The sequence below is a fragment of the Ambystoma mexicanum genome, chromosome 9 (genome assembly GCF_040938575.1).
Source record: "Ambystoma mexicanum isolate Mex_15411 chromosome 9, UKY_AmexF1_1, whole genome shotgun sequence".
Classification (NCBI taxonomy): Eukaryota; Metazoa; Chordata; class Amphibia; order Caudata; family Ambystomatidae; genus Ambystoma; species Ambystoma mexicanum.
In genome coordinates this window covers 626,070,882-626,091,183 of record NC_090931.1, presented here as the reverse complement: position 1 = coordinate 626,091,183, position 20,302 = coordinate 626,070,882, and positions in this window count along the sequence as shown.

The window sequence follows — 20,302 nt, the reverse complement described above, 5'->3', positions numbered from 1 at the left end:
GTCCCCTGCCCTCAGATCTCTCTCTACCCTCTCTTCACTGTACGTTCAAGGGAGCTAAAGAAGAGAGAGGGCAACAGTAATATTCTACTCCTCTCTTAAAAGGGCCCAATGTACTCGGTGGGAGCTAGCCAAGAAAATATCAATTTTTCAAATAATTGGAAACTAGAAGTATATCGGATTATACTTTTATTAGGTTAACTACTTTCTGTTTGGCAAAAAACGAGTACGTATTCACTTAATAAAAAATAAAAAAAAGACTGCTGCAATTTAATTCCTAAACATTTAAGTTGTTACGTAATGCATAATTACAGTATTTCTACTGCAAAACATTGCATTGTCTGTTTTTTCAGTAAAGTTTTCTGTATCAAAATCTAAGTGTCAACTACATTTAATATTGTTGTGGAAGGTGCATCATATTGATGAGTGAGCACTTGAAAATGCCCAGGCTTCACCTTGTCCATGGAGGTGAAGCCCCAGGCGAGCTGGTCCTGTTGTGCCTCACCTTGGCCCCAGGCCCCAACAGTGCGCCCCCCAGCCAAGACCCCTACACACCTCTTGGCTCACCTCAAGGTCCTGGAAATAGCTATTTCCAAACATGGGCGCGTATTATTTCTTTTTAAGGGAAGCATGAATTGTGAAAATCCTGGTCCTTTTAACAACAAACCAAAAAATTATCAGCATCCCAGATGGTGGCACGGAGTGCTAATAGCCTGTAATGCTGCCCTTTGGCCTGAGCACCGTTACTGGGTCTGGCCTCCCCCGAATGTGGCATGCAACACTATGTTGAAAACAGTTTTTATATCAATGACAGGCAAGGTCCATCTTGTCCACCTGAAGTTGACAATTACTCTACATGCCGCAATGCCATACTACGTACTTAGTCTCCTGCTAGGACTTTCCTTTAACATTGTGAACTTTTTGATTTATGAAACTTCTGAACTTCTACACAGCAAATGATGGGGCAAGCATACAGTATACGAGACACTGCCCTGTGCAACTCAAAGTGCACACAGCGCTGCACCCAGCCTTGCATTGAACACGGTTTTCAGATCCGTTTTTCATCATATCTGTTTATTTTAGCCCATTCATGCAGCTAACCTTTACATTTTACGGACACTTAGCTCACTAATCTCTTACTTCAGAGGTAAACAAAAATGCTGGATTGTTGCTCATGTTACATCTTGAGTACAAATACCTTCTGGTGACATTAAAAATATTTGCACAAAATTACTAATCAAATAAGTGTGTTTGCTAATCAAGCACATTTTAATTAGCACCCTCTGCTAATCAATTTTTGAAAACTAATTTAGGCCTTGCATGCTATTGCCATGAAACTTGAAAAGCCTATTCTTAACTACATTTTTAGGTTATACCCCTCACCTGTTTTGGTGGTGCCTGGCTATAAATAAAAAAATAAAAAAAAAATAGAAGCTCAGCCTTCTTTTCGAGATCCAAAGCTATGGAATTCTCTCCCCAAGGACATCAGAGCGATGCTACTTTATCAAAGATAAAGTAGGATCGATACCAAACAGGGTTCTTTTGCTACAGAAGGTATGGACCCACTGATTTAATCAAATATTCAGAGTAAGTCAGGGTTGGATCTCAAGTACTATTCTTGGTTGGTATGAAGTTGTTCTGTTCTAGGCTTTTCGATCATAGACATACCTGGGGGTATCTCCCTTTGCATAGGTGTTTGCCCTCATCTTACCTAGCAGCTTTCTACTATTTCGACCCCGGGCAAGCAAGATCTCCAACATAGTTAATGCTAATTTCATATGAATTTTCCTTCTTTGTTTTCAGTAATAGTTATTAGTACCAACAGCTGTGGCTATTTTGGTATTGTTCAGCTAAACCTGCACTGTTTTCTGGATGTTTTATTACCAGGTTAGGCTGTCACTACGATTAATCAAACACTTTTCCGCCTGTTTACGGCGTGTTGAAAGGCCTCCTTGTTTCCTCCTCGTGGTGGTGAGTTTTTCTTTGGGCCTCTGGCACCTTCTCCCAACCTGCCCCTAAATCACTTTTGGTGTCTAGGGTTTTCAACCAGAGCGTTGCATCCTCCGTTGCCCTTGGGCCTTCCTGGGTTCCTCCGACAGCCCACCCCCTGACACCGGATTGGTGTTTCTACAGGTCAGGTGACCCAGGACCTCGGCTTTAGTGAAACTCAGGACAGCTAGCAAAGGGTACAGGCTAAAGGCGCCTTCCCTCCCTGTTTGCCTGGCACCCAACCAGACGCCTCGCTAGCCATATACAGCTACAACAGGGAGCCAGCGGAAGTTCGGAGAGCTGGTGAGATGTGGTTTCTAGGACTCCAGGCAAGACGCAGTTTTGCGGCAGTGTTTTGGACTCTTTGGAGTTTGTCGAGTTGGTATGCCGGGGCTCCTAGGTAGAGGGAGTTGGCATAGTCCAGTCTCGACATCACAATAGACATAACTGCAGCAAGTCTGTTTCGGGAAGGAGAGGTAGGGAAAGATGCGTCTGAGATATTTGAGGTGGTAGTGACAGCATTTTGACACGTTGATCTGACGGGAGAGGATTAGGCCTGAGTCCATAATGCAGTCTAGGTTTTTTCCTGTGTGCCGGAGAAGGGTTCCGGGTTGGTGGGCCGAGGGACGAGGGCCATGGGAGCAGATAAGGTAGAAGGGCAGCATTGCCGCCACGATTTCAGTTTTAGCAGGGTTCAAGAGGAGGTGGTTTATTGTCATCCACCGATCAATATCGCAAAGACAGGCTTCAAGGTTAGGGTTGATGCATGATTTGGGAATTCTAAGGATGATTTGGGCATCGTCAGCGTAGTTGTTACATGAGGTGTTGTGCATGCAGACAATTCCAGGAAGGGTAGCCATATAGAGGTTGAACAGGAGAGCAGATAGGCCTGTGCTTTTTGTATTCCAGTGTTCACCGAGCGACCAGCTGAGACAAAAGGGGAGAGGAGGGTTATTTGTTTCCTGTTGCTGAGGAAGGAGGCGATCCACTTGAGAGCAGTGCCACGGATTCCAAGGGAATGGAGGCGGTCAAGGAGGATTGAGTGGTTAACCGTGTCGAAGGCTGCAGAGATATCGAGGAGAATTAGTGCAGCACATCCTTCAGAGTCTGCAGTGACCTTGAGATCATCCCAGATTGAGGTCAGAGTGGTTTCAGTTCCATGTCGCAGTCTGAAGCCTGATTGTGCGGGGTCGAGGAGACCGTTGGATTCGACAAAGGCGTTGAGCTGGGAGAATGCTGTTCAGTCGATCAGTTTTGCAAGAAATCTGGTGTTGGAAATTGATCTGTAGTTTTTGGGGTCAAGCGGGTTGAGGGATGCCTTTTTAAGAAGAGGGTTAACATGCGCTATTTTGAAGACATCAGGGAATATGCCAGAGGTGAGGGAGACATTTAGTATGGATCTTGCATGTTCTCCTGCGCAGGTAGATGAGAATATTTCTTTTAGGACAGAAGCGGGGCAGGGGTTGAGGGGTGACCCGGGCGGTTTGCTGGCAGACAGTAGGGCAAGGAACTCATCTCTCGAGATGGGTTTGAAGGAGTCAAAAGTAGGGGAATTGGGCGTCGGGGGAATGGGGTCGGGGGGGTCGGCATTGGGAGGGGGAGAGGAAGCACCATTTGGTGTTAAGGGAAGTCGTCCTGTCGAGATCGTTGGAGTAGAAGTGTAGGGAGAGGGAATCGCAGAGTGATTGAGAAGGGGTGGTTTGGGTAGAGGAGCAAGAGGGTGTGATGAATTCTGATATGATCATGTGGAGTTCTTTGCTGCGGTTGCCACAGTTGAGAATTTGTTTATTGTAATAGGCTTTTTTTGCTTTTCGGTTTTCAGCTTTGTAGTTACGGTGGTACAGGGCGAACATGGATCTGCTGAGATCGGTTTTAGATGCCCTCCATTTGCGTTCAAACAGTTATTTTGTTTTTTGGCGTTCCTCAGGTGGGCCGTGAACCATTTGGGGGATGGTCCATTGCGTGAGGAAGCAGGGCGCGAGGGGGTGAGGGGAATTAGTGAGTCATTAAGCCAAGAGTCGAAAGAGTCGGTGGTTAAGGCTCTATCTGGGGGTGGGGGAGTCGCAGGGGGGCGAAGAAGTAGGGTTTCGGCTAGGTCTGGAATGATCTTGACTTTGTTCCAGCATTTGAGATCCCGGGGGGGGTCGGGGGAGCTGTAGGAGGGGCAGGGGTGTGGATAGAGAAGGGAATGATAGAGTGGTCGGTCCAGATAAGTGGTTTGGGACAGGATAAATAAACTAGGTCATGGGAGCTAAAGATTGCATCAAGGTTGTGCCCCCCCGAGTGGGTTGGACCAGTCGTATGATGGGAGAGGTTGAGCGCATCAAGACTGTCAACCAACAGATAAGTAATGGGGTTATTGGGAATATTGAACCAGATATTAAAGTCTCCTAGGAGTGTGAGAGATAGGTGATTTACTATAATGGAAGCTATTGAATCACAGAGGTTGTTAGCGAAATGTCTGTCATAACCAGGGGGTCTTTAGATGTTTAGGAAGCTGTGGGAGAAAGTCTGTGGCAGTGAGAATTTAACTAGAAGGGATTCAAGTGAGAGAGTGCATGTCTGGGATTCGACGAGTGAGACAGAGAATTGAGAATTGAAGAGGACTGCCTCTCCGCCTCCTCTCGAGGATCTATTGTGGGCAATAAGCGAGTAGCCGGGGGCGGGGGAGTCGTTAGACAACCAGGTTTTGGTGATAAACACGAGGTTGGGCTTGTCAGAGGATAGGAGGTCAAAGATGCTGTGTCTGTTTCTTGCTACTGAGCGGGCATTAAAAAGGATGCAGGTGACTTTGTGAGGGGATGTGGTCTTCGTGGAGGTCATCGGGGTGGGAGCAAGAGGAGCGTGGGTGCTTGGTAGGGTGGTGGGTGAGGGTGGAACATTCAGGATGGTTGAGACAGGTTGAGGCGGGGTACAGGAGGGGCAGGGTGCCTGTGGATTTTGAGTGACGGGAGCAAGGGTTATGTTGATGGTGGCTGGGAAGAGTAGGCGGGCCGGAGGTGGATTTGTGAGAGGTTGGGCGAGAGGGTGGCGAGATCCCCGGTGGGATAAAAGGGAGGGACTGGGCGGCAAGGGAGGTCGGAAGGGAGGGAGGGGAGTTCTTTGGAGGGCGCAAGGATAGAGTGGAGGAAGAGGTGGATTCACGCTGTTTGGAGCGCCAGAAGGATCCCCTGGCTTGAGAGTTCGATAAGGGGCGTGGTGTATGGGCGGGTGCTGTCAGGGTGTTCTCAATAGATGTCAGAGGTAGGGTGGAGGTCGATGTGTTAGGGTAGGATGGGGAAGGGGAATAAGCGCTTGACGGGGTAGGTGTTTGGTGCGCCAGAGTGATCCTCTGATTTTAGAGTTGGATGCAGGGTGATGGTAGGAGAGTGGCTGGGTGGCGTCAGGGTGTATTGATGTACGAGGGGAGGGGTCATGGGTTGTGATAATGGGGTATTAAAGGGGGGGCATGAAAGGGGGTGCTACAATGTGTGACATGCATTGTGAAGGGTGAGCAATGTGGGGGGTTGTGAGGGGAGACTGGGGATCACAACAGGTCAGAGAGGGGGATTCTGATGAGCTGGGGTCTCCATTCCGGGGGTCAGGGTGGTACCAAGAGATTGATGAGCTAGTAGTATTCGTAGATGTGGAGGCTCTACCTGTACAACCTGTGTCTAGGTTCTGGACACCAGGGCAGTGGGAGAGGGCCAAAGAGGCTAGCGGTAGGGTGGAGGTCTAGATGAAGTAGCAGGCCAAAACATAGGCTGGTAGATTACAGTATTATCTTGGGCGGTACTTTCTAGTTATAAGGCGAGCCAGTGAGAGCAATTTAATTCTGTAGCTCAGGCAAGTAAATCACGATGCCATCTCAGGGGGTACTTTTAGGATGAAAATCAAAACAGCTTTCTAGGTGTGATTTGATCTTACAAGAACAAATCCTAAGAGTGTGGGACAGGCAAATAAATCACGGTATCATCAACTGAGGCAGAGCAAGCCGCACAGGGCATATATGACACCTCATAGGATATCCAGGTTTGAAAATGCGTAACGACAAGCATACCCCAAATGTGACGAAGAAAAGGCCGACATGGTACACATGTTTTGGTCATGCCCAGTGATTGAGCATTTCTGGGGTGAAGTGGCGCAGAAACTAGCGGAAAAGGGGGTCAAGATTATCATAAACACACCCTGGGCCTGCTTGCTGGGAGGGTTCCCCAGATCGCAGAAACTTAAGCATGTGGGTAAACTAAAAGATTTAGCGTATGTGCTCGCAAAGAGGAAGATTGCCATGGGATGGACGACATGTCACAGGCCAAGGGTGGAGGTGTGGTGGAAAGAGTTGGAGAAATGGGCGGAGGCAGAAACCATGGTATGGCAGGAGGCGAGCGCTGTAGGGGGAGAGGAGGAGGCAGGAACCCTGATGGCATGGAAATCATTAATAGCGGAATTGTTTGGAACAATACAAGACCTGACAGAATCCACGGAAAGCGAGACCCCACCATGTGCAGCAGATACAGATGATGTGGAATAAAGAGGCTCATAAAGGGGGATGGGAGGGGGGTAGCAGTGACCGAAATTAAGCAATGGATAATTGAACTGTTGATATATGCACTGCATGTTTGGTTTGTATTTTTGTTTGGTTGAATAAAATTAATAAAAACCTTTAAAAAAAAAATAAACTGAAGCAGAGCAAGCAAATCACAGTGCTATCACAAGGGGCACTTTCCAGATGAGAAACAAAGCAGCTTTCTACTAGTTTTCTAGATGTGAATCGATCTAACAAGAACGATTTCTAGGAGAGCGGTACAGGTAACAGATAAAAGTACTATCACAGTGGGCACCTTCGAGAAGTGAATTGGACGAGCAATAGCAATTCCAGGTATGCGGTGCAGGCAGGTAGGTAGGTCAAGTACTAGCTTGGTGGGACTTTCTGCCTGTGGATTTTGAGTGACGGGAGCAAGGGTTATTTTGATGGTGGCTGGGAAGAGTAGGCGGGGCGGAGGTGGATATGTCAGAGGAAATGTAACTTTCTAGGTGCGAGTTAGTCTAGCAGTAGCAAATTTGAGGTCAGATGGATGTAACAGGGGTAGTTCTAGCAGAATCGATGTGACAGGAACAAATTCTAAGTGAGCGGTAGAGGCAGCAAATCTTTTTTTATTTTTTTTTTATTTAATGAATTTAGTTGAATTTAATCAACTTTTTTCAATTTAAAACAAGAATTTATCAAAAAGGTTTACATATAAAACACAGTGAATTATAAAGCATACAATCATAAAACCCCACAAATCATCCCAAATGTCACACCATCACTTCCAAGGCTAATAATTACATTTGGGATTGGCATTCTTAAACGATTGATACGCAATGAACAGGTATGACAATCATTGTTCCATATACCAGCTATTGTTAAAAATCGGGCTATTTTAGTAGATTTAAGGCTCGCAGAAAGTGAATTGTAGCCAGCCTTATACTTATGCAGGTGGTAGTGGAAATAGCAAGCCATCTAGGCTCATGTCTCATCTGGCTAAAATAAGGCAAATGTTTACTAAAGTGACTTTGTCTTAGGTTCATAAGTTCAGGGCAGTCCACAATAACATGCTCCAAAGTTTCAATAGTTGTTGCGTTGTTGCAAAAACGACATCCTGATGATTCCCGTGGGATTTCTTTTCTACTGGCTTGAATTTCACGGGTAGGACATAAATTAAAACGCATGCGTAACAAAGCATTCCTAACAGCAGGAGAAGGAGATTTGCATAAATAGAAGCCCATGTCTCTATAACACTTTGCTGAGAAAACAGCTGGATCAAAGTCTTTATACTTCAAACACAGATCTCTAGTGTCAATCCAATCCATCATGTAGAGTTTTTTCTTAGCTCTATCAGGATCGGTGACAAGAGTTTCAATGGAGATATCTGCGTTTAATAGTATGGAAAGAATGTTTTTAGACCATGTTTTCGGAAACAGATGAGAGGAAGACATCAGATAGCTGGCAACTGTGGCTAAAGTTGATTTATCAAGAGCAGATAATAGACATTTTCTAAACAAACTGCATAAGCGCCAGTTATACATTGCCAAAAGTGAGGTCAAACCTACTTCATATCGAATGATCGGGCCTGGAATGCATTGTGGCAGATTTAGAATAGCACGCCAATATTTTGCTTCCAAAGCATGTAGGAATGCTGGATCACTTGTACTATATGTCTCTAGACCATATAAGATGGTAGGGATGACATTCTGAATCCAGAAGATCAGAGCAGGTTTAATGGAGAATTTCCCAAATGTATGCATGATTAGACGAGTCTGGCGGATTGCTGCAAGAATTTTAACTTCAATTATCATTAACTGAGAATGAGCGTTCGACGATCCGTCAAACAGGATACCCAAGTATGTATAATTGGGAACCACCTCTGAATTTATGTGCTCTATCTTCCAGGTCATACGATGACTGCGCTTGCCTTTTGGAGTGTAGACTACGATTTGGGTTTTCTTGTCATTTACTACCAACTCATTCACTCGAAATATTGACATAATGCTGTTAAAAGATTTTGCAGGCCAATGGGAGTTTTAGATATTAGTACCAAATCATCTGCGTACCATAACGCTTTCACCTCGATGTTATTCAATTTTGGTGCATCTGCACGTACTTCTTCAAGTGCTCTTCTAACATCATTAATGAAAAAATTGAACAACGCCGAGGCGAGAATGCACCCCTGCTTCAGCCCTCGGTAGGTAAGGACGTCTGATGATAGAAGCCCCTCAAAATTCAATCTGACCCGGATGGAGGTGTTCGAGTGTAATGCGAAAATGATGTCACTTAAAGTTGACGGACACCCAGCCTCTAACAATTTATCCATCAGACGGGGTCTAGAAACTGAATCAAATGCCGAGTGTAGGTCAACAAACGCAAAATACATGGGCTGTTTAACTGACTGTGCCTGATGTTTAATGGCAAGAGTTATTAAATTTATTAAATTTACAAGAGTTATTAAATTTAGCGACGTTCCCAGACCTGCCACGAAGCCTGTCTGCGCCGGATCGCGCTGATTTGTTTGGGCAGTCCATTGGTTAAATTCCTTCAGCACCAGCCGCGAAAATATTTTTCCCGGCGCTTCTAGGAGGGCAATGGGGCGATAGCATTTTGGGTCTTTACTGTCACCTTTCTTGTAGATGGGAACTATAAGAGAGGTACTCCAAGATTTTGGAATTATTTTAGTGGATAAGATGTGACGAAAGGAATTAAACAAGATAGTAGCCCATTCTTCTATGTTCTGTTTGAGCATATAATTCGTAAGACCATCCGCCCAGCTGCTTGTGAGGAGGATGATTTATTAATGAAATCCCTCACAGATTCCAACGAGCATTCCAGGGACCAAATAGCAGAAGATCTCTGTATATATTCATATTTGGACATCTTATGGTCAGCATATAGGTGGGTAAAATGTTCTATCTATTGCGATTCTGCAACACCATTTATTTGGGATTCCAGTTGGGAAGAGGTATTGCACTTGTTCAATAATTGCCACACTTGAGCTGAGTTTTTCAAAGAGCAAGCAGACAGGAAATTCTCGCTGTCAACTTGAAATAAACGCGCTTTTCTAGCACACGTCCAGTTGCGATATGAACATTTCGCTGTTTTGATTACTTGGAACTGTTCTTTTAGTGGCAGGATTCGAGAATAACGTATCTCTTTTCTTAATTGAGCTTTACGATGGTGTAAAGTTAAATCAAAGCCGTGAGTGTGGGAGCGAGAGGGTCTAATATGTAAAAATTCACCATTTCTAAATGTGCCAAGTACCTCAACATAAGATGATAGAGAATTTGTGCTTTGGTGTCGTAAAATAGCTGTGTTTAATGATTGCAACAACACTGGGGACCAATGAAAACGATTCTTACCATTGTTAAGAATCAGCGATTGTTTACACCAATGTTTAGTAGGGGAGACAGTCTGACAGGGGGTCAACCATTGCAGGGACAATATGTGATGATCACTATGTGTTTGCCTTATGATTTCGAACTTAATGGCGTTAGCATGTATGCTTTCACTTGCATAAATGTAGTCTATGATGGAACTAGAGTTTCCCCTATCCCACGTATTTTGCGGCGGGATGTCGCCCATAATTGAACCATTCATCACCTTCAGATTGAGATCTTTGATAAAGGTGCTCCATCTCAGACTTGCATTGCATAACCCCTTATTAGGGGCAGGCAAACATGAAGTTTAGATCTCCCACCACTATTAAACCAGAAATCGACTGTAGAGCAATAATTTCAAAAACTGATAATAGGGCAAGATAAAAAGCATCATCGGTGATGCCTGCGGGATTACGATAGAGGTTTATGAGAGCAAAAACCTGCGGTCCATGAGTGATTTTGACCACCTGAATGAATCTATTCGGCGACAACCATTCCCCAATTTGGAAATTTTTGCTGGATTTAACGGCCACCAATAGGCCCGCAGTTGGTCTACCTTTATTGGAAGACACTGCCGGGAGAGAACAAATAATATGATCATCCCATGTGGGGGCAGATACCAGCCACGTCTCTTGCAAGGCTATGATGTCGTAACTGTTTAATTGAGCATTCGCAGACCACTGAAGATGTGAGTGCCCTCTAGTATTCCAGCTAGCAAGAGAGATGGTTTCCCTCTTCTCAACTATTGATGGTTATAACATATTTTTGATGTCAATCTGGTGTGTGGACAGTTAACCTCCGTGCAAAAGGTGCAAGAGCATTCTGTGGTCGGCGCCTGTACTGGTATCTCATTTCGAACTGTATTTTCTTGTGTCGATGGACAGGCAGGGTCTAATGCGAGCAAAAAGCCCAGATTGAATAAGTCCATTTTTGAATTCCATAGAGCGTTCCGTACCAATCCCGATTTGATCCATAATCTTACAATTGATAGATTATTTTCGCAAATAAATTCAATCTGGTCAAAATCACTCGAGGACAAGTCCTCCAGGGACTGAAGTCTCCAAAGATGTTCAAAACACTAGAGCGACACAAATCATATTTTGGAAAGGGGCCCTCACGACATTTTAAGATTAAGGTGTGGAAAGAATTAAAATGCTGTGTTTTGATGTCTTTTTGAGTATGAGCTCGAATTTTGGACTTCATACCAAGATTCTCGTTTAGATCTCTCATGTTTGGGCAAGAGAAGGAGGGATTAGATTGGGCCCTAGATCCTGGGACGTTACTTGGGCGAGCCAGAGACGGATCATGACGGTGGCACTCCTCTTGAGGTTTGGCAAAATTGGATGAGATTGGAACGGATAGAATTCCAGCTGCTCGATTTAGCTCTGTGAGTGCCTCAGACAGTCTTTTGCCAAGATAAGCATCTACCGCCGTTTTCAGGGCGGATAGACGATCTTCAAAGCCAGCAGATGGTATAGGAAGTATTTGAGGACCAGAACAGCCCCTATCAGTACCGGTCGGGATGGAGTGAGCCATGCTGCCTTGAATAAAAGGCTTAGGGGGTAAGGTAGAAGAAGCCTCGCGTTCCAACAGGTCTACCAGTTCATTCAAACGCGCATAGTCACCCTGGGGGACTTGCGAGACAGAACTGGATACGACCTCGGAGGCGACCGTTACCGCTAAGGGGGTAACAAGATCGATAACACCTCCCAAGTCTTGGGGGGGATGCGCTATAGGCGCTAAAGCGCCAATCACCAGACCAGTTGGTGGACATGTGACCTGTGAATTTTGATTAGGTTCTTTAGCGGCCTTACACATTGTTGTTACTGTGGTTGTCAATTTAGACCGTTTTGAGATTGTGGTTTTCCTTTTGTTTTTCTGAGAAAGGGACTGACCTTCGTTGGTATTACTGATTTTAACAGCATTAGTGCTTGGAAGAGACTGAGGGGAATCAACACTAATCCAAGAATCATTTTGTTGGATGGTTAAGTCAGCTATGGACTCCACTGGATGAATAACTTTTTCAAATGTTGGAACCACTGTTAACACGGATCTAGCGCACCATAGGTTAGAATTATTGTTCAATTCCGGACCTGACGAACTCTGCAGAGTGGTAGGCTTGAGAGGGGCAGTGGCCAGCAGGCTCGAGGTGGTCAGTTTTTCTAAGGTGGTAAGTCTCTCCATGATAAGATTTAAAGTCGGGGTGAAGGATGGATTTTGCGAGCATCGTTGCATCCACTCCCCAATTTGATCAATTTTAGTTGTTTGGAGCGTTATTTTTCGATCCAACTCTTCAAAAAGTTTGAAGAGACTTAATATTGTTGTGTTCACGGCCCCTAAGGTAATCTGTAAGAAGGCTGGATTTACAGATGAGTCACTAGGGGTTTTTGCAGACAAGCAGCGTCTCGGGGTTGGTTGTATAAAGGATTCTTCAATTGCATGCCTTGTAGAGTCCATAGAGCCAGGAAGATTGTAGTCTGTGATGACAGACAATCTCGAACTTTCTAGATCAATATTATACTGACGCAAGGGTGTATTGATTGTTACAGATTCTTTAGCATTCACATCAATAATCTCAAACACATCCACACAAGCTGTGTCATCTACTGTTGGGTGGGAGGTTTGGGGTTGCAAAATTGTACCAGGCTCGATAATAGATTGTGTTTGAAATGTGGCACTAACAAGTTCGACCGAGTCGTCCAGGTTTCCTTCCTCGACTACAGTTACCATTTGATTAACCTGAAAAATTTTAATGGGAGTTTGAGGTAAGGTGAGTAAGGTTTGATCAGAAATGATCACATTAGGGATTGGTTCAATTAGGGCTGAAGATGGGATGTTGTTGAATTCGCGTGGCTTTTCATTGCCGGCAGCGCGCTTTCCATCGGGCCTTGAGGATGGATCCCCACTGCAGGATCATTTATTTTATCATAGAAATGCCTAATGTCTTGATTTAAGGAAGGTGTTTTAACAACAGGAGTTAGAATAATAGATTTCTTGGAAATCCGCGAGGAACTCTTTTTTTCCTCACTCAATTTGAAGTTATTACCATTTACTGGAGTTTTGAGCATTACCTTAGAGGCCACAGTCTCAGATGTAGCTTTATTAATCAACACTTCACCCGAAGTGTTAGTTGTGTGAGTTACTGCGGCTACCTCTGGCATATCTGTTTTTAGCGTATACAGCATGCGCGACATAGGTAGCCTTTTAGTTTGGCTATTTCTTGGAGTGTATAACAGGCGACTAGTACCACTATAGACTGCGCAAGTGAAAATAGAAAGAAGGGAAATGCACTTCGAAACACTGATTGAAAAGCGCTGCAAGAATTACTATGCAATAAAGAGCGCTTAATAACTTTAGACGTCTTTGGAACTGAGGCAAAGTACACCCTTATAATAAAAAAGCCATGTAATGTGTAAAATGCACTAAACCCAGAGATTAGTAAAAATACATACAATAACACCACAAAAACAGTTTGAAACACGATGCTAAATTACAGTAGATCTGGGTCTCTTTCCAAGAGTAGGGTTAAAAGTCAAAGCTGGATAAAAGATAAGTCTGTTTTAAAAAAATAAAAATAAAAAAAAAACGGAGACAAGCAGCGATGATCCTAAAAAACTCTCAGTGAATAGGGTAAGGAACGCCCGACAGCTCAGGGAGCGGCCAGAGTCCGACTCTCCCCCCTTACCCTAATTGCAAATTGAAATTGAGTTGATGGTAGAAAGTGTGAGCTTAGACAGATGTACTCACACGACTGCAGGACAAGGACAAGTCACAACCAAACAGCTAAACAGCGTCTCCAGCCCTTACTGCCTCCAGGGCTTAACGCTGCAAGGGTGCTTGTGCTGTAGCTATGAGGGCCTTCAAAGTCACGTGATGCGTCACGTGACCGCAGTCGGGTCTGCCTCTTTCCAGGAAGAAAATACACTTCAGCAAGAGCAGCGCTCGCAGTGCTGAAACTGTTGAAATAAGGTAAAATACTCTGCAGCCAAAATCATGTTAAAGCAGCCAAGCGTTCTTTTCAACAAATGCACAAACACCCCGCTCGGGCGCTTGTGCCGTAGCTATGAGGGCCTTCAAAGTCACGTGATGCGTCACGTGACCGCAGTCGGGTCCGCCTCTTTCCAGGAAGAAAATACACTTCAGCAAGAGCAGCGCTCGCAGTGCTGAAACTGTTGAAATAAGGTAAAATACTCTGCAGCCAAGAGCACGTTAAAGCAGCCAAGCGTTCTTTTCAACAAATGCACAAACACCCTGCTCGGGCGCTTGTGCCGTAGCTATGAGGGCCTTCAAAGTCACGTGATGCGTCACGTGACCGCAGTCGGGTCCGCCTCTTTCCAGGAAGAAAATACACTTCAGCAAGAGCAGCGCTCGCAGTGCTGAAACTGTTGAAATAAGGTAAAATACTCTGCAGCCAAGAGCACGTTAAAGCAGCCAAGCGTTCTTTTCAACAAATGCACAAACACAGAATATCAGTGTGCAATTTCTAGGTGTACATCAATGCAGCTAGGCAAGTTTTTACGTTGGTGGAAGAATGTTGATAAATTACAGATATAACTCAGTGGATATCTTCTGGATGTGAATCAGGTTAGCAAGGACAAGCTCTAAGTGAGCGGGACAGGCAAATAAATCACAGAACTATCTCAGTGTGGACTTTGGATACGTATCGAGCTAACAGGAATAATTTGTAAGTGTGAGGGACAGGCAATTACATTACAGTACACTATTTCTGGATATGAGTGAAAGCAAATGAGAACAATTTTCTAGAAGTGTGGTACCAATAAATCACAGCCTTATCGCAGCATGCAATTCCTAGGTGTGTGTGACAAGCAGATTAAATTACAATACTATCTCGGAGGGCACCTCTAGATGATAGTCAATGAAACAGGGATACATTCTAAGGGAGTGGCACAGACAAGTTAGTCACAGTACTATTTTAGTTGGCACCTTGTAGATGTGACTCAAGTCCAACTGAACACTTCGCTAAGGTGTGGCGCAGGTTAACAGTGATAGGATAGTGTGCATATTGGTAGGGCTTGCGGGGTAGAGTGGTTGCTCTACTCCTAACCCAGCATCAACAATTTCTAAGTGTGCGGGACAGGCAGAATAAAACACAGTGATATCTCAAGGGGCACCTTCTCGATGCAAATCGGGCTAACGGGGATAATTAAAATCACAGAGGCACTTTCTAGATGAGAATCAATGCAGCAAGGGCAAATTTCTAAGTGTGTGGTATAAATAAATCCAGAGTTCCAAGTGAGCAGCAGAGGCAAATAAAATCACAGAAATATCATAGTGTATACTTTCTAGAATTGCATCAATCATGTTATGCACTTTCTAGGCGTGGTTCAAGCTAACAGGAGCAATTCCAAGTGAGCAACGCAGGCAAATAGATTATAGTAATATCTAAGGGGGCACCCTCCAGATGCGAGTCAAGCTACAAGGAACAATTTCAGAGTCACAGAGGGTACTTTCTAGGTGAGAATCAATGCGGCAAGAGCAATTTCTAAGTGTGTGGGACAGGCAGAATAAAATACAGTATAATCTCGGGGGGTATGTTCTAGATGCAAATCAGACTAACGGGAACAATTCATAGAGGGCACTTTCTAGATGAGAAACAAGGTAGCAAGAGCAAGTTTCTAAGTGTGTTTTGGACAAATAAATTATAGTACTATCACCACACTTAGAACAATTATAAGTGTGGGACAGGCAGAATAAAACACAGTAATATCTCGGGGGCACCTTCTAGAAGCGGATCAAGGTAACAGGATGTTTCTAAGTGAGTAGGATAGGTAGAATAAAACACAGTACAGTCTCAGGTGGCACTTTCTAGATGGGGTTGAAGATAACAGGAACAATTCAAGTCGTAGAGGGCACTGTCTAGATTAGAATCAATGCAGCAAGAGCAAATTTCTATTTGTGTGGAACAAATAAATCATAGTAATTTCCCACCCTTATAAACATTTCTAAGTGTGTGGGACAGGTAGAGTAAAACACAGTAATACCTCTTGCAGATTACAGTTACAGTACCATCTCGGTGGGCACTTTCTAGATGTGAATCAAAGTTGGGTGCAGAATTTCTAGGTTAGTAGCCTGGGCAGGTAAATCCTTTATAGTAAATCAGAGTAATATCATAGTGTGTATTTTCTAGAGGTGAGGCAGTGCAGCAAGAGCAGATGTGAATCAAGTCAGACTGAACATTTCTAGTGAGGTGCGACATAGGCTAACATTTACAGTGCTAGGATGGATTGTAAAATAGTAGGGCTTTGTGGTTAGAGTGATTGCTCTACTCACGGCCGACCACTCCTACCTTTGTGGTAGCTGCTGGTTGATGGCTGGCCACTGGCCTCCCCTGCTGACACCTGCAGACACGATGTGGAGCGGCCTCTGTGGGATGCTGCCCTTTGCCTTGGGGCCCTTAGCCGCAGGGGCTGCATGGGCAGAGGGCTGCCCTGGGAAGGTCACTTATGACCGCCAAACACTCCTATCATGGATGGTGTGTGGGCTGCGAGGCTGGAGGGAAGCGCAACCGGGAAATGGATGGCCAAGAGGGGGCTCAAGGGAAGAGGTGCACAGAGGGCCTGGGGGTTCAATCAGGACCTAAAAACTATCAAATTAGTGGTCCAGGAAGGTCACAGTAAGTTATCTACTCACCAAAATTCCAGATGGAAAAAGACGAACACAGAGGTTAACCGGTCGATAGACCCAACACACTGCAAGGGGATGGACAATCAGGGATGGTGTGCGGGCTGCAAGGCTGGAGGGAAGCGCGGCCAGGAAATGGATGCCCAAGAGGGGGTCAAGGGAAGAGGTGCACAGCGGGCCTGGGGGTTCAGTCAGGACCTAAAAACTATCAAGTTAGTGGTCCAGGAGGGTCACAGTAAGTTATCTACTCACCAGAATTCAAGATGGAAAGAGGCGAACACAGAGGTTAACCGGTCGCTAGACCCAACACACTGCAAGAGGATGGCCAATCACGGATGGTGGGTGGGCTGGGAGGCAGGAGGGAAGCGCAACAGGAAAATGGATGCCGGGGAGGGGGCTCAAGGGAAGCGGTGCAGAGGGCCTGGGGGTTCAATCATTACTTAAAAATGTGCAAATTAGTGGCCCAGGAGGGTTGCAGTAAGTTATCTACTCACCAGAATTCCAGATGGAAAGAGGCGAACACAGAGGTTAACGGGTTGCTAGACCCATAACACACTGCAAGGGGATGGCCAATCAGGGATGGTGGATGAGCTGGGAGGCAGGAGGTAAGCATGACTAGGAAATGGATGCCAGGGAGGGGGCTCAAATGATGCGGTGTACAGAGGGCGGGAGAGGACTGCATTGCAGATCTCATCGTCAGCGAGAGGGGAGTTCAGACCCTCACCCTGGTTTGGTTCTTGCGCCACTCTATCCAGGTATTGTGCTATGGAGTCATGAACGGTGTTCACCCAGGACGTGTACAGGCATTCATAGAAGTCTCTGAAAACACTCTTTATCCTCTCAAGGTCCTTGGTGGGGTTCCTGGTAGAGTCCTCTATTTCAACGATAGCATCCAGTTGTCACTGCCGCTTGATAGCTCAGGAGCGTCTCCTGCTGGGGCGGTCACCCTCACCACATGCTGTTGTGGCTATGGGGTCTCTGATAAACCTTTCCTCCCTGGATGCCAACAGGCACATCTCGTCCCTTTTAAGCCGCAGTTCACCCCGAACTGTTGGAGAATCATGAGATCCTTGCTGCGTTTCCAGGTCTTTAATTTCTCTTTCTAAAGTAGACATAGACCTACAGAGTGTCTTCAGGACGCCTCCCTCTTTGGAAATGAAGCAGCCCCTAATGTATACCTTGAAGGCCTCCATACCACTGCAGGGTTAGGGACAGAGCCCTTATTGGCGTAAAAGAAGATCTGTATATCCTGCTCAATTTATGGTCTGAATACTGTGTCTTCTAGGGCGCTAGCCATGAAGCGCCAACGTAGTTATTTCGGGGGTTTGATCAGTCCAGAGATATGTATCGGCACCGGGAAGTGATCTGAGAGAGTTTGGTGTATTATCTTGGCTTTCAACAATATTCCTAGCCAGAGCCACTGACGTCGTCACATAATCTATTCTAGAGGAACTGCTATGTACACAAGAATAAAAGGAGTATTCTCTACTAGTGGGGTGTGTCATGTGCCATGCATCGTCCAATCTGTGATGTTCTGCAATTGCAGCCCATTTCTGGGCAGCCCGGGGCAGGGAGTGTTGTATTGTGGTTGATCTATCCAAACCCAGGGTGATGGCCAGGGTGATGACCATGCTATAGTCCCCCAGCCACACTACCTCAAAGGCAAGGAATCTATAGAGGTGGTTTGCGCAGTGCTGGAAGAATTCTGAAGAGTCAGTGTTTGAGGCATAAATGTTCGTCAAGAGAATCTTCAGTCCAGCTATTACGCCTGCCAACAGGATATAACTCCTTTCATCGTCCCTTACTTGTTCGTGGAGTTTGAACTCCAGTCAGCGATGTATATATATAGCCACCCCCGCACCCCGAGAAAGTGAAGTGTAGGTGGAACAGTATATGTGTACACCCCAGCCAGCTATATTGGGACAAGCCCCATCCCGTGGCATGTGTGTTTCCTGGAGGCATAGTATATTCAATCCCTGGTTCTTGACGTAGTTCGTTATCAGAAAGACCTTTTTCCGGTTGGTGAACCCCCAGATATTCCAAGTCATTATGAATATCACTCTAGTGCTGACATCAGGTAACACTGTGGTGTGGGCTGCGGTAGCAGACCATCAATACCTCAAAGTGGTGGCCCTATAGGGGCATATATTAGTGCCATGATATATTAACTGCTTTGCTCCTATGTGCTGCGCCCATCCTTCCCCCCCAACCAACCTGTAACCCCAACTGTTAAACTTCTTGTAACCCAAACCCTTAGCGGTGACCACCCCCCTCCCGCGCCAGAAACTCAAACCTATCGCCATCCGAGTCTCCACCCTGACCCAATAACCCCCATCAAACAATACTAAATAGTGACTGCAGTAGCTGCGGGATCCGGGATGCCGTCAGCAGCCAGATTACTCCTTGTGGCGGAAGGCTAACCTCCGATCTGTGCCATATTTTCAAAGGCCACCGATGACTGTGAGGACGATAGTAGCAGGTTACTGTAGGGTCTCCCTACGTGGAGCAAGGGAGGAAGAGATCAGATTGGTGGCCAGCAAGGCGATCCACTCAGGTCCGGGAGGCCCAGCGTGAAACGGTCAGCAGCTTCAGGAGATGTGAAGTTGGCCTTATCATGCGCCACCCTAAGCTTGGCTGTGTAGAGCATTGGACAGCGTATTCCTTTTTTCCGCAGGATGTTCTTTACCTTTTGAAAGGTCTTCCTATGGTCCTGGACTTGTGGACTAAAGTCTGGGAAGAGGCGGATACTTGCAGACTCCCACCGCAGTTCCCTGGTGTCCCTGGCAGCCCGAAGTAGGATATCCTAGTAACAATAGTTGAATATTCTAGCGATGATGGGCCATTCTGGGGCCCCGGAGGTTGGGGGGGGGGTCTGGTTGCCAGGGATCTGTGAGCCCGCTCCACCATGAACATGCATGTAACCCGTGGGCCCTCCTGAACCTCCAAGAGCAGTTTTTCAATAAAGCTCTCCATGTTGTCCCCTAGGATGCATATGTTATTCCGTCTTGTTTTTTTCTGCCATCCGTTTGACGGTCTGCTGTAGTTCCGTTACCTCGCGTTGTAGGACTGCGACCTTATCCTCCCCTTCACCTATTCGTTCTGCCTCTGAGATGTCAACTTTGCAGATTAGGGCATCTATCTTAGCGCCAAGGTTATCAGTGCTACTTTTCAATGTCGGGTTTAGAGCTGAGACATCCAGCTGGGACGGGCTGCGATCAACAGGAGGGGGCCTGCGCCTGGTCTGATCGCGCAAATTGGTCAATTTTTGCCTGCCTTTTGGGGTTACCCATTACGGGTGCTGATGAGATGGCACACCATTGTCAAGAAGAAAAAAGCTGGATGAACAGCCAAGATGGATGCTCTCACTGCTGCTCAGCAACCCTAGCTCATTTGCTCCCCAAGGCTGGTTATGATATTTCTTTTTAAGTTTAAATAATGATTCTTCAAAACTCTTTGTAAATTGTTAAGTCACAATTTATTTCATTTTTAGGTATGCAAAATGCGGTATTGTTCCGTTTGTTTACTCCACTCGTTGTGGGTAAACCCATATAGAACCATCTTAATAGACTGCGTGAGACTGTGGTTGCTATGCCTATACATTTCGGAGGCTAGCTCCTTCCTCAGGGCCTAAACCACATTGTAATCAGTAACCTTAGAAATCAAACAACAATTGTAATGCACACACGTTGTCCACACACCGTAGTGAGAGGGGTGCCCTGGTTTTATCCTGTTAGTGACTAAGTGGACCGCAGATCTGGATGGATGAGCTATTATGAATGTTTAG